Raw genomic sequence first — 14,794 nt, forward strand, 5'->3', positions numbered from 1 at the left:
CCCGCTGCTGATTGAGTTCCGCTGTCTTAGAACCCCGTCGAACAAGGCGAGTTCATTTCAGACTGACGTCCTGCAGCTTATCAATTTAGGAGCCAGTAAAATTAACCGCTTCGGAGCTGATTTTCTCCCTCCTCCTGTTCAGATTCTGCATCCGGAAAGGTCACCAAATAAATCTCTCTGGGTCCTGCTAGCAGCTTGGAGACAAGGGTCTCCAAAGAGGAGGTGGAACCAAACATAGTCCAGGCCAAAAAGACTGCCGAGGTCTCTTGCAGCCAGTCGTCCATGGCAGTTGTGTGACAAGCCAGCCTTCCCCCACCCTGCTCCTGCCCACATCAACTGCTGCTCCCAAAAGATACCGCGGTTGGACAGGGTTGGGTGGCAAGAATGGAGGCAAGAATGGTAACTCTGCAGAGATCTCTGTGTATTGCTTAGCTTCATGCCCTTGGTGGCTTACACATAGTAAGTGCCCAGTAAACGTCTATTAAACCAAATACAACTTGATGTTTGCTTTAGCCTCAGTGATTAGTTTAAAAGTTTAAACAAGTCAGGAGGGACAGGGCCTTGGTGGAGAGCGGAGGGAAAGGGATACTGTATAGGGGTATTGTCACTACCACAGCCATTCATGGGGCTCAGTCCCTGCAAGAAGCCTAGAAGCCTGCTGGTAAGTTGAAATGCAGCTCTTTAGAGCAGACCAAGAAGCTTACCAACCAGAGTCCTCTGATCCCAGAAGAAAAAGTGTCGCCGCCTCCCTCCACCAACACAACCTCACACTTCTCTGCTCATAAAGGCCTGTGTCTAATATCTAATTAGCAGCTCTTAGCTCTCTTCTGCATCTGGGGCACAAATAATTTTCTTCCTACCTCCCTTTTTTTCAGAATTATTTTATTTAGCTTTATTTAATTAATTAATTTATTTATTTATTTATAAAAATATGGAACGTGTCATGAATTTTGCATGTCATCCTTGCTCAGGAGCCATGCTAATCCTCTCTGTATCGTTCCAGTTTTAGTACATGTGCTGCCAAAGCGAGCACCCTCCATCCCCTTTTGAACCTCTTCTTAACCACAGCAGTGTTTTTTTACTGGCAGTGTCTGATTCTGGAGATACAGACTGTTCTCGGAATGGTTTTGGACTGCCAGACACTCTGCTTCTATCTGGAAGCGTCTACTTCTCACCAAAGGCATTTCATCTCACAGGAACAAGGAATGCGTGGTTCCCTTGGGAGACCGACTGTGTAAGAAAGGCAGACTTGTGAAGAGAGCTTCAGACTGGGAAACTCGTACTCTTTCTAGGAAGGCGTCAGGTGCTAAGCTCCTGCGGCCCACACTAGCGGTCTCTGCTATCTGAAGAGAATGTGTTCACATTCCTGTTTATGCATGTGCATGTGAAAGAGGAAGGGAGAGAGCAAGAAAGAGATACCTTTTGACGGGGTCTCAACACGCTGTGCTCCTTTTCCCATAGCCTTCCAGCTCATCGGGATCTTGGGCATGTGCATACCCAGCATGCTTTACTGCCGACTAAGGATCCAATTCCAAGCTCAGCCATGTGGCTTCCAGCACTACAAGTTAGCATGCTACCATCCACACCATCGAGGCAGGCCTATTCTCTTTTCAGTTTTCATTGGGGACTTTTATCCCCAGGATGAGATCTAGATTTAAATCTGGCTCTATCTTTTAAGTTACTAGACTTGAGCAAATTATTAACATCTAAGCCTCATTTTCCCCACCTATGAGTCCATGCAGTTGTTAAAAATTTTAAATCGGGGCCGCAGGTGGCACGGTGGTGGAAGTGCTAGACTCCCACATGACCAACCGTAGTTCAAGTCTCAGACCTGACAAGTTGCTTTCTCACTTTCCCTTTCTCTCTCTCAGTGTGTGTGTCTAGTCAAATTTAAATAAATGAATAAATAAATAAAATGAAGTGAATCCTTTTTCTAAAGGTTCAAATCATTTTATATAGTCTAGAACCTTAATCAACTATAGAGTACAGATGCTGGAGTTCATTCATTTTAGTCTCATCAATGAAAGAAAAATAGGAGAATAAATGTCATGCAGCGTTTCAAAATTTGATCCAGTAATTCATCTTCTAGGACTTTATCCCACAAAAGTGCTCACATATGTGCAAAAAAAGGATGTATGAGTGAAGACTTTCATTGCAGCTTTTTGAAAAATGAGAGATAACCTAAATGTTGTCAATAAGAGATTGGGTAAATAAATTATAATGTCTATTGTGCAACATTCAAGTGGTTATAAATAATATGATAAGTATATTTAGAAGTCCTATGGTTGTTATAGTTGAGAATTAGTATCAATTTATATAAACTAATATGATTATTGCATCTTTAGATACTTAAGTGTTCATTAGACAGTTGTTCATAGGAAAATACATCCACCTAAACCTTAGGGAAATATTCAAAGCTTTTCTCCCAGCCTGTTCATTTAACACTTATTTACTTATTTATCTATTTACTTGTTGTATTTTTGAGCCTCTGAGTGTGGGACTTGAACCAGGGTTGGCCATGTGGGAGTCTAGTACCTCATCTACCACACCACCCCAATATCCAAAGTTTTAAATAAGATGGGATCATCCTCCATATAACAGTTGCATTTCCACTTACTATATTATAGGCATCTCTTCCTATCCATAGTTTATCATTTTTATATTTTAAAAACTTACACAGATTTTTTTTAAAGGCCATGGATGATAAATATAGTTCTCTGGATTAACTTTTGAGGGGAACAAAAGGAAACTTGTAAATGTTTGAAGTGTGTTCTCAGGAATACCAATCTGTACTATTCTAGCAGTGTAAGAGCAGTTTCTAGTTGTGAGTTGAAACAGCCCTAAACCAGAAAGCAGCGTTCAGAGCTTCTGTCCCAGTTCTACCATTAACTCACTACATGACATCAACCAAATCACTTATCTGGGCCCCAGTTTCTGCATCAGAAAATGAGAGTGTTAAAGTACATGTTCTCTAAGGTCTCTTCAAGCTGAAAATTCTCTGGTTCTATGAAATCGCTTTTCAAAGATTCAAGAAAGGATGTTTCTATATAATTATAGTCTCTGGTCATCTCTGGCAGATCCAGGAAGATTTTAACAAGGCCTTAGGTTCTCTCATGCAACAAAATTCTTTTTATTTAGACAAAAAGGTTCCTGCCCTCAAGGAACCTATCATTTAAAAAAGAAAATAAGACAGTTGAATCAATAAAAATACAAAGGTACCAAGTTTTACCGGAAGAATGAACAAGATGAGATTGTTGAGAGGGGGATCAGTGAAACTGTCCTGTACGTTCCTAGCAGCCCTAGAGCTCCGCAAAGGGGTTCAGAAGCTGCTTCAGGATGGAAGCAACAGTACAAAAAAGCAAGTGCTGTCCCCTCCTCAGCCCTGGTTTAATCAGTGTAGCTGTACTTTTTTCTTCCTTTTTTTTTTCAGAGATTTTTGCTATAGATGCATACAGTCACCAGAGAGACAAAGCGAGACAGAGACAGAAAGTGAGAAATCACCCGCCAGGGGAGATAACCATGACACAATCCCTTCTCCTCCATTCTCCTCTTGGGATTTGGGGCATGCACACACACGTGCCTGGTGTGAGTTTTAAGCCGCCAGATCAAGGACTCAAACTGTGGTCCACGATTTGGGAGTCCAGTGATGTAACCATTACGCCATCTGCTGGTTCTGAGTAGCTGTGCTTTTATCAGCAGCGTGTATCTAAGAAGTCTAAGACTTTAAAGAATAGGGCTGGGGCCAATGGATGGCAAAATCACTGGACTTCCACATAGTAGGACTGCGATTTGAGTCCTGGACCTGGCAGCTTAACAGTCATGCCAGGAGCTTGCGTGCATGCCCAAAATCCCAAGAGGAGAATGGAGAAGAAGCAATTGAGATTTGGTCATCCCTCCTGCAGGGGATGATTTCTCACTTTCTGTCTCTTTGTCTCCCTCTGTCTCTCTGGCAAGTGCATACACTCTATAGCAAATATCTCTCTAAAAAGAAAGAAAGAAATAGGGCCACTGTAACAATTACTTGAAACCCACTGGCCTAGATGATTTCTAAGGCCAGTTTCACCTTTAAGATTCCACACTCCTATGATTCTAAGATGTAATTAAGTTTTTATATTCTGCATTCAGTTTTCATGTATGAGGATACCTCATAAAGTCCAAGGAAAAATGAAATTAAGGTATGAATTTATTTTGGTGCAAAAAACTTTTTTAGAATACACATTTACATTAATTTTTTGAAGACCCCTTATACATAGAAAATGCCTGTCATGGGGACAACCTGGGGCAGAGTAGTTAAGGTGGTTGGATCTCAGATGACTGACTGCGTGGTTTGAGTCCTGTACCCAGTGGCCTGAAACACATGCCAGGTGCATGTGCATGCATGCTTGACATTTGCATACCCAAAATACAAGAAGAGAGAATAGGAGAGAAGGGATTTGTAGCATGGTCATGCCAACTGAGGGGTGCTTTCTCACTTTCTCTGTTTTTCTGGCAAGCACACGCACCCTATAGCAAAAAAAAAAAAACTTTTAGAAGGAAGAAAGAAGGGACTGCCAGGTGGCATAACTGTTAGGGGTGCTGGGCTCCCACCTGGCTGACTGCAGTTCAAGTCCCAGACCTGGCGGCTTGCTTTCTCACTTTCCTTCTCTCTCGCTCTGTCCCTCTCTGATCAAATTAAAATAAACAAATAAATAAATAAAGTTAAATAAAATAATTCTTAAGAAAAAAGAGAGAAAGAAAATTAACTTTATAAAGATTATTGTTTAAAACCAGTAATTATTTTATCATATGAATAATGAATCCTAGATATATCTGTTTAACACACTCAGATTTTTCTGTCCCAAATTTTCTGAACCCAAGGATGGGTTTTAATTATAAAAGGATTGGATGGGAAAATAAAGCCAACAGAGAGATTATAAAAAAAAATTTGTAGGGGCTAGCAGTGGCGTGGTGGATAGGATACTGGACTCCCACATGGCTGATCATAGTTCGAGCCCTAAACCTGATGACTTGCTTTCTCACTTTCTCTCTCCCTCTCTCTCACTTTCTCTCTCACTCTGTCTCTCTGTGGTCAAATTAAAATAAACAAGTAAATAAGTAAATAAAGTTAAATAAAATAATTATTTTTTAAAAATTTTGCAAGATCCTGGAAAACCATGGAATAGGTGTTGGCTTCATCAGTGAGGCAAAAGATATAGAAGTGGAGCTAGAATTACTGAACTTTACCTTTGAATTAAGCCATTCTTGCTTCATAAAACACATGTCAGAAAATACATAATAATTGTAACAATGCTAAATGCTTTCTCTGCGTTATTTTTTTTTTTTGAGAAGTTTTTGCTATAGGGCACGTGTGCTCGCCAGACAGGCAGAGAGAGACAGAGAGACAGAAAGAGAGAAATCACCCCCCAGGCGCGATGGCCACAATCCCTTCTCCATTCTTCTCTCGGGATCTTGGGCACGCACACACACGTGCCCGGTGTGAGTTTAAGCTACCGGGTCTGGGATGCGAACCGCGGTCGACAACGTGGGAGTCCAGCGACATAGCCATTACGCTAACTGCTGGTCCCTCTCTGCGTTATTTTATTTCATCCTCTTGATTCCATAAGGTGGGCATTATTGGGCCAGCAGGTGGCATGGTGGTTAAGGGCACTGGACTCCCACGTAGTCAACCAAGGTTCGAGTCCTGGACCTGGCGGCTTGCTTTCTCACTACCTCCTCCTTCTGTCCCTCTCTGGTCAAATTTTTAAATAAATAAATAAAATAATTTTTCTTAAATTTTTTAAAAGATGGGTACTGTATTCTCCCTCATTTACAAAAAGGAAACTGGAACTAGAAATGTTAAGTACTTTGCCCAATGTCACAGAACCCGGGTTCAAACCCAGAGTACATGACAGCAAAGCCCATGCTCACAGCCAGCGCAAGTTAGTCCCATGTTGCTACTGCTAACCATGACGCTGGGTAGCTGGTTGGTCATCCAAGGTTCAAAGGATTCAGATGGGACTCTGCCTTCCAGTTCCTCCATGCATTTATGTTGTCTCCTTATCCAATCACAATTCCTTATCAAGGTCGGCTCTAGATAAAAAAAAAAAACACTGAGGAGTCTGCAGTTTGTTTACCCTCCCTTGCTCTCCTCTGTGAGCAGCTCCTTCTTCACTGCATTGAAGAAAGCAATATTGTCTCCATGAAATTGTTCTGATGCCTCCAGGGAGAACTAACCCCTCCTTCTTTGGCGCATGCACTGAAGATGTACGTGTGAGTGTGTGCGTGTGTGTAAGAAATAGAGAGAATGTGAGAGAAAGGATGCCTAGCACATAATGGAGTAATAGAGGCTTAATAAATGTTTGTTTGACTGAATGAATGACTGAAGTACGCTCATGCTACTCCCAAGGTTCCCAGAGTCGCTCACTGTTACATCTCACCTAGGCGTGCTGTCCTTGAAAATCCCTTCTCCAGTCAAACTGTCAGTCCTGGGCTCCTTTTCTCCTCCAGATCTGCTCTCTGCTCTCCAAATGGTAAGTAGTTCGCTGACCTCATGTGCAATGAGTGCGTGCCAATGAGGCTAGCTGGGATTGCTATATTAATGTATTTCTTCTTTGGATAATGTGGATATTTTTTTTTGGGGGGGGGAGAGGTTTTTGCTATAGGGCGTGTGCATTTGCCAGAAAGAGAGAGACAGAGAGACAGAAAGCGAGAAATCAACCCCAGAGGGGATGGCCACGCTGCAATCCCTTCTCCATTTTCTTCTCAGGAATCTTGGGCATGCACATATACACTCCCAGCGTGAGTTTAAGCCACTGGGTCTGGGACTTGAACTGCGGTCAACTACATAGGAGTCCAACGACATAGTCGTTACACCAACTGCTGGTCCCAAAAATGTGTTTTTACTTTAACTAGAAACAATTCCTTGACTTAATGTGGCCATGTCTAGTGGTGAATACACTGTGTCACTTTCATGGTGGGTGGGAGTTGGGAAACAGCTAACAGGAGAGTTTTAAGGACCTCTACCCGAGGACCGCTAAAGCCATTTACTGTATAGAAGAGTCAGGAATAAAACTGTGGGGCCAGCAGGTGATGTGGCTAAGCGGTTAAGGCACTAGGCTCCCACATAGCCAACTGCAGTTTGAGTCCTGGACTTGCAGATTGCTTTCTCACTTTTCCTGTCTCCCTCTCTCTGTCTCTCTCTAGTGGATTAGAAATGAATGATAATAATAAATTAGTAACTCTATTTTTAAAAACTGGCAAAGCACATAGATATAAATGCTGGTAGTACCTGTTGTCCCTACTGTGGCCAAATGAGTTGACCAAGGAACAAACTCTGATCAGTCAGAGGAGCCCGGGCCTCCCCACTGAACTTCAGGAAAGAGTCACCTGCCTGACGTTTTCCCCCCAGGAGAAGCCAACACGGTGTTTTCTTGGCATGGGGCCAGGCTGTCAGAGATGACAGGAGTCATCTAGTAAGTCTCTTTCACTAGACAGATGGGGAAACTGAGACTCAGGAAATAGGTGACCTGTTCATGGCCATAAAACCCAGAGCCAGTATCGGGACTAAATTCTTTATTTCCCTGTGCTAGCTAGCATATAGGAAACTTGTTTTTGACTTATTTAAAACCCCACGTACTGTTAGTTACTGTGAAGCCTGTTACTTGTCATAAGTGCAGCAAGCTAATGGGTCTAACCAAAAAAAGTCATGGCTCTCACTTCTGGACAGCAGTGGACATCATCAGTTGAATCTCCGAAGACTGCTTCTATTTTAATCAGTAGAACCACATTCATATCCAGAATCTTAGCTATAAGGGAGTATAGAAAATGTAGGATTTAACTTGCAGACTCTGGAATACAAAATAGCATACCAGAGGGCCAGCAGGTAGCATGGAGGTTAAGGCACTGGATCCCGCATTGCCAACTTCATGGTTCTAGTCCTGGACCCAGCAAGTTGAAAATCACACCAGGCATGTGTGTGTGCATGCCCAACATACCAAAAGAGAATGCAGGAGACGGGATGGCATGGCCATGCTCCCTGTGAAGTGATTTCTCATTTCCTCTCCCTTCCTCTCTGTCTGTCTGTCTCTCTCTCTGTCTCTCTGTCTCTCTCTCTCTTTCTCTCTGGTGAGCGCATGCCCTTTATATGAAAAAAAAAAAAGAAACAGTAGCACTGGAGATCAAGTGGTAATGAATCTTATCCAGTTATTAAATAATATTATTTTTAAAAACTTAATTTTTTTAGAATTATTTTTTATTTGACTTTATTTATTTATTTTAATTTGACCAGAGAGGGACAGAGTGAGAGAGAAAGAGACGGAGAGAGAGAGGGGGAAGTGAGAAAGCAAGCTGCCAGGTCCAGGACTCAAACCGTGGTCAGCCATGTGGGAGTCCACTACCCTTAACCACCATGCCACCTGCTGGTCCCTATTTTTAAAATAACTTTCTTAAACTTTAGTCAATTTGGCAAAAATAGTATGATATTTTAATATTTATGTGATTATCTGTAAGAGTAATCTTTTTGAAATGCATGTATCAGCCTTTTATATTTTTCTTTTGCAAATTACTTTCCTATTCTTTACCCATTTTTCTTTGGCAATATTTGTCCTTTCTTTCCTTATTTATGTAAACTCTTTATATATTAAGGATATTAACCCATTACCCAAAGGCCATTATTATAAACATCAGATTTTGCAGGAACTGGCCCTGATTTTATTAACCTCCTTTGTTTGGCATACCCTCAATATTTACACATTTGCTTTGTTTCATACATATTCAGCTTATGATTGTCCTCATGATTTTTTCTTTTTTTTTTTTTTTAAGTACAAAGTCTCAGGGTGTCAGGATCCTCCTGCCTCACCCTCCCAACTGGGACTGCAGGTGTGTGCCACCCTCCAACCCCAGCCAAAATCCAAGGCCGGCCTCCCATGTGGTCCCAGCCTCTTGGCAGTGTGCACCACCCCGGCTGGGCCTCACACCCCATGGCAGAACCCAGTTTGTCTGCCAGAGAGACAGAATCACTGCAGAGCTCTGCAGATATCGAGGTCAGACAAACACCATGGTAGAAGGATCTGGAGATGAAGGCCGATGCCAGGGAGTGGGTGGTCTCCCTTGTTCAAGAGTATGATGAAGGTCTAAACACAGCAAGGGTGGTTTGCAAGATCAGGTGGAGGAATCAGATCCCAGAAGACAGGAGTCTGACCTTCAAAGGGTATTTACAGGGCGAGCCCTGTAGCATAGCAGTTAAGCTTCCTCAGAGGAAATTGGATCCCATGCTTGACCAGAGGTCGAGTCATGGCCCTGACCTCTTAGAAAACACACTGGGTACATGACATGTGCCCAGGGTCCTGCATGAATGGAGAATTAGAGGGAAAAGAATTGTGGCACCATCAGGTCCCTTGATGGAGGACAAGGACAATTTTCTCCCTCTCCCTCTCTTTCTCTTTCTTGTATGTGCCCTCTGGCATTTAAAAAAAAAAAAAGACATTTATAGTCACAGCACAGGTTAACAAAACACACCTAAATGGCCTTGATCTTCTTTGATATTTCCTACTTGGTAGGAGGATGTGGTCTCAGGAGGTAGGACCACAGATAAGAAGAAAATAGCTTTAGCTGATAAAGGAAGTAGTATATAAAGCAGCAGCTACATTTACGTCTGTAGCTGTTGCTGTTGTTATGGATTTTAACTGTGTCTTGCGTCCTCTCCTGTGTACTTACAGCTTATCAAATGTACTCCTGGAAGAGGTGCCTCTCACGGAAGAGGCTGAAAATGTCAGATTCTTGCTTTCACAGGTTCCCTTGTAACCAAGGGTGACCATATGACCCGGTGGAAGGTACTAGAATGTGTACTGCAAGGTATCTGGAGACATTTTTCTTCTAGTTAAAAGGATGAGTATGCATACACTTCCTACCCTTTCTCCGCGTTAGGAACACAGCTGTGTGAGGACTCAATTTCTTTTTTTCTTTCTTTTCCTTTCTTTCTTTCTTTTCGTTCTTTCTTCCTTTTTTGGTAGTTTTTGCTATAAGGTGCATGTGCTCACCAGAAAGAGAGAGAAACCGAAAGAGAGAGAAGGAAAGTGAGAAATCATTATCCAGGGGAAGTGGCCATGCTGCAATCTCCTCTCCTCCAGTCTCCTCTTGGGATTTTGGGCATTGCATACACACGTGTTGGGCATGAATTTCAAGCCACCAGGTCCAGGACTAGAACTGTGCAGTCAGCCATGTGGATTCCAGTGCCATGCCACCTGCTGGTCCAACACAATGTCTGTAACTAGCACAACTACGCAACAACGAGTTGGTACTGAGGGTAAAAAAAAAGAAGAAAGAGAAAGGAAGAAAGAAAGAAAAAGAAAGAGAGAGAAAGAAGGAAAGAAAGGAGAAAGAAAAGAGAGAGGGAGGGAGGGAGGGAGGAGGGAAGGAGGGAGCCTGTTCAGTTGCAGTATTTTTCAACTGATGAACCAAAAGATTTCTGCTGTCCTTATTCTGGGAGAGTAAAAAACTCCTGTTGAGGCTTGTAGTTAAGAATTCCATTTCCTGCCTCCGTGTTTTCCTGCAATCTCCTCTCCTCCAGTCTCCTCTTGGGATTTTGGGCATTGCATACACACGTGTTGGGCATGAATTTCAAGCCACCAGGTCCAGGACTAGAACTGTGCAGTCAGCCATGTGGATTCCAGTGCCATGCCACCTGCTGGTCCAACACAATGTCTGTAACTAGCACAACTACGCAACAACGAGTTGGTACTGAGGGTAAAAAAAAAGAAGAAAGAGAAAGGAAGAAAGAAAGAAAAAGAAAGAGAGAGAAAGAAGGAAAGAAAGGAGAAAGAAAAGAGAGAGGGAGGGAGGGAGGGAGGAGGGAAGGAGGGAGCCTGTTCAGTTGCAGTATTTTTCAACTGATGAACCAAAAGATTTCTGCTGTCCTTATTCTGGGAGAGTAAAAAACTCCTGTTGAGGCTTGTAGTTAAGAATTCCATTTCCTGCCTCCGTGTTTTCAATACATTCAAAATACAAAATTACACAGAACCTGGTATTGTATATATGTAAAATATGTTAGTGTCCAGTAAGGATTGGCTATTAAGACTGATACTAGAATGTTCTATAGAGAAGTGTTGGACGAGAGGAAGAGCAGGCCCATCACTAGACATTCTGATTCAATTGGCCTGGTAAGACCCAAGTACTGGCTTTATTTATTTATTTATTTTTAGAGAGTTTTTTTGTTTGTTTGTTTTGCTATAGGGCGCATGTCCTTGCCAGAGACACACAGAGAGAAAATGAGAAATCACTCCCCGCCGGGGGTTGTCAAGCGACAACCCCTCTCCTCCAGTCTCCTCTCAGGATTTTGGACAATGCACACACCATGAGTTTCAAGCCTCTGGGTCCTCTGCAGTTGGCCACGGAAGAATTCAGCACCTCAACCACCACTCCACTCCCTGACCCCAGTACTGGCATTTAAGAAAGAAAAAATCAGCTCCCCAGGTGGTTTTAATGTGTAGACAGGCATGAGAACTTGATAAAGTCCAACCTTGTATTTTGATAGGTCCACTGAGGATCAATCAGTGTGATGTCCTTGCCAGAGCCACACAGAGAGAAAATGAGAAATCACTCCCCGCCGGGGGTTGTCAAGCGACAACCCCTCTCCTCCAGTCTCCTCTCAGGATTTTGGACAATGCACACACCATGAGTTTCAAGCCTCTGGGTCCTCTGCAGTTGGCCACGGAAGAATTCAGCACCTCAACCACCACTCCACTCCCTGACCCCAGTACTGGCATTTAAGAAAGAAAAAATCAGCTCCCCAGGTGGTTTTAATGTGTAGACAGGCATGAGAACTTGATAAAGTCCAACCTTGTATTTTGATAGGTCCACTGAGGATCAATCAGTGTGACTGGTAGAAGTCCAATTTATGCAAAGAAAACTGAGACATTGTGCAAAAAATTGTCATCAGAGCCACTTCCTCTTCTTCATTTGGCCCTGTGGACTTCTTTCTGTTAGCCCGTGTTTTCACTCAAATTCCCTTCTGTGCTGAATCCCCAAAGACCACACCCCTCCAGTGCCCAGACCCCCGTCCTTTCCCAGGTCCCTGTCCCAGTCAAAACTCTCATTCCTTCAAGGACCTGCTGAGTAACTAGCAAACTAATCTTAAATGCGTTCTAGCCAAGGTGTTAATGACAGATAATGACTTAATGCATTACTCTTCCCAGATAACATTTCCATTTTAATAGAGCTTTTAAATGCCTTAACCCAAAAGAAACAGGCTGAAAAATGCAGGGAGAGCAAATACTTGGCACCTTTGCTCCTTCCTGGAAGACATCTTCAGAACGGTCACTGAAGCCTTCCCTGCTCAGCCTGGACCAGCCTGGGAAGTCTTCCCTGCCCTTGGTAGTCTCTACCAACCAATGATGAAGGTGTGTATCGGTCAAATGAAATCTATTGTGAAACATATACTTGGGGAATGTCAAAAAGTTTGTGTAAAAATGAAATTGAAGTATGAGTTTTTATTTTGGTGCCAAAAAAAATTTTAATCCATGCATAGTTTTTCCATAATAGGCATTTTCCATGAACATGTTGAAGGCCTCGTGGTATTTGTCCAGGAGTAAGGAGTTCTGAATCCTATTTGGGGGCTTTGACATTACCTGGCTATAGATGGTCTTAACCCAACTAGAAAACATTTCCGGGTCTGTTTCCTGATCCATAACATAAGAGCACTGGCATTAGACCAGGGCATCTCCAAAGAATAGTCCACCATGGAGTCCGGGACCCTCAGAGGCTCGCGGGCGGGCTCTGCAAGCTGGCTACGGAGCTACGAACCTCTTTTCATTTTCGCCTGGATTCCCACCAAGGAAGGACGTGCACTCTCAACAGGGGGACCATCTTTTTAGCTCTTTTCAGGAGACTTTTCCACCATAATGTAAACCAGCAACTGGGGGGACTGCTAAGAAGCCAAATCTTGTGGCACTTGGGGCCCAGTCTCGCGATGCAAGGAGCTCAAGAATGTCTGGTGCGGAACATTCATTCAACCAGAGGGGAAGAGCTCCGTGCGGAGAATCGGGTGTGGCCGGTCGGAAAAGACACATCAAGTGCAGAAAAATCAGGTGTGCAGATAATGCTTCGTAAATGCCTTTCTAAATCTCAGTGCTCCAGGAAGGAGTCTCAGAGATTAAATTAAGCTGTTAACCCTCTAGGCGCTCCTGTCGTTTATTGTTAAGAAATTAATAGGAATGCGGGAATGCAGATGGCCTGGCTGTCAGCTCAGAGAGGCGATTTTTCTGATCTCCACGGACGTTTCCAGCATCTTTCATTAAGCGCTCATGTACCAATTTGTCATTTTAACCGAGCAGGAAAGAAACTCCCACTGAACTCCCTGCCTCAGGTGCTGGCTGTGAAACGCTCCCAGGACCAGGGTGCAGGCGAGGCTCCCTGGTAATGGAAGGGGATGTAGCGGGGCATGGATTCAACGCCATCCCAGGAAGGAAGTCGGAACCCCTAAACCGACTGTTCTGGAAACGGGCTGCAGAGAGCTGCAGGAGAACCTGCTCCAGCAACCTAAACACAACAGAGACGTAAAAAAAACTTATTTTTCTCCACTTCCTCCAAGCGCTCTAAGACTCAGCAAGTGCGCTCAACGAGGGGAGGCGCCACCTACAGGAGAGAGGAAGGCCTGCAACCTGGGCTGAAGAATTCAACCCCTTGGGTGCAGGGACTGATGAGAACCCAGCCCTCCTCTTCCCTGCTCTCTTCCTGCTCCCCCGGCCCCCCACCCCCACCCCCGGTTGTAAAAGCCCCTGACATCTGCCGAGCGCTTTTCTTGTGCCAGACACTAGCCTCAGCTCTTGACATGTATTAATTTTTTAGAGCCTCACAACAGATACCTATCAGGTAGGTGTTTCTGTCATCCCATTTTATGGATAGAAAACCACAGTAACATACCCAAAGTCCCACAGTTAAGAAGCTGGAGGTGGAGGGACCAGGAGATGATGTAGCGACTGTTCTCCCAAGTAGTCGACTGCAGTTTGAGTCCCTGACTGGCTACTTGAAACTCACGCCAGGCGCGTGTGCGTGTGTGCCGAAGATCCCGAGAGGAGATAGAGGAGAAGGAATTGCGGAGTGGTCATCCCCCCTGGGCGGTGATTCCTCGCTTTCTGTCTCTCTCTCTGTCCAGTGAGTACACATACCCTTTGCCAAAAATCTCTCTTTGAAAAAAGGAAAAAAGTGGGAGGCGGAGACCCAACACTGAGATCTGGCTCAGAGCCTAGGTGCCCTGGCGTTGCACTGAAGAGGGTGTGGGGGAAAGGTTAGACTCACAGTGTCCCTGAGGGCCTGGAACACCCAGGGACCTCAGTGCCGAAGCTTGGAGTTCCCATATTTTTGAGACTCCCTCATTCAACTGGAGAGAAAAATCTTTGCCAGGCCATCATAATCTGGTGTGACTTAACAGGAAGCAGGGAGAGGTAGAGATGCTAGGCAGTGCATAGATCATCTTCAGTTGCAGATGAGAGTCAGAGGGGAAAGGGACCAGCCCTGGAAACACTCTCAGTGACAGGGCAAGACCTAGATCCCAGGTCCCATGACTGGATAGGGGTCCAGTGCTTCCCCTCTTCCACACTTTCTAATCATCAGTAGCTAGGACTGGCTCTATAGAGGGGAGAAAATCTATCACACTTCGTGAGGCTTCTGCAGCTTCAGGTCCATCTTCTGACTGAAACATGCTTTGAAAAAACAAAGCAAGGGGCTATCAGGTGGTGTGGTGGTTAAGGTGCTGGACTCCCACATGGCCAACCATGGTTCAAGTCCCAGACATAGTGGCTTTCTTTTTCTCTCTCTTTCT

The 14,794-nt window shown here is 44.0% G+C and overlaps 1 long non-coding RNA gene and 1 other non-coding gene across 2 annotated transcripts in view; one reads left to right on the forward strand and one right to left on the reverse strand.

The window, feature by feature from the left end:
* Positions 1 to 925: 925 nt before the first annotated feature.
* On the reverse strand, positions 926 to 1,033 carry LOC114005646 (U6 spliceosomal RNA). Its single transcript, XR_003547478.1, has one exon. It is a non-coding gene; the product is annotated as a U6 spliceosomal RNA (small nuclear RNA).
* Positions 1,034 to 11,735: 10,702 nt separating this feature from the next.
* LOC114005642 (uncharacterized) overlaps positions 11,736 to 14,794 on the forward strand; it is an 18,588-nt gene continuing 15,529 nt past the window's right edge. The window contains exon 1 of the long non-coding RNA XR_003547473.1: positions 11,736 to 12,374. This is a non-coding gene — a long non-coding RNA (uncharacterized LOC114005642). The remainder of the gene's footprint in view (positions 12,375 to 14,794) is intronic.

Source organism: Tupaia chinensis, unplaced genomic scaffold (assembly GCF_000334495.1).
Source record: "Tupaia chinensis unplaced genomic scaffold, TupChi_1.0 Scaffold144171_1, whole genome shotgun sequence".
Taxonomy (NCBI): domain Eukaryota; kingdom Metazoa; phylum Chordata; class Mammalia; order Scandentia; family Tupaiidae; genus Tupaia; species Tupaia belangeri.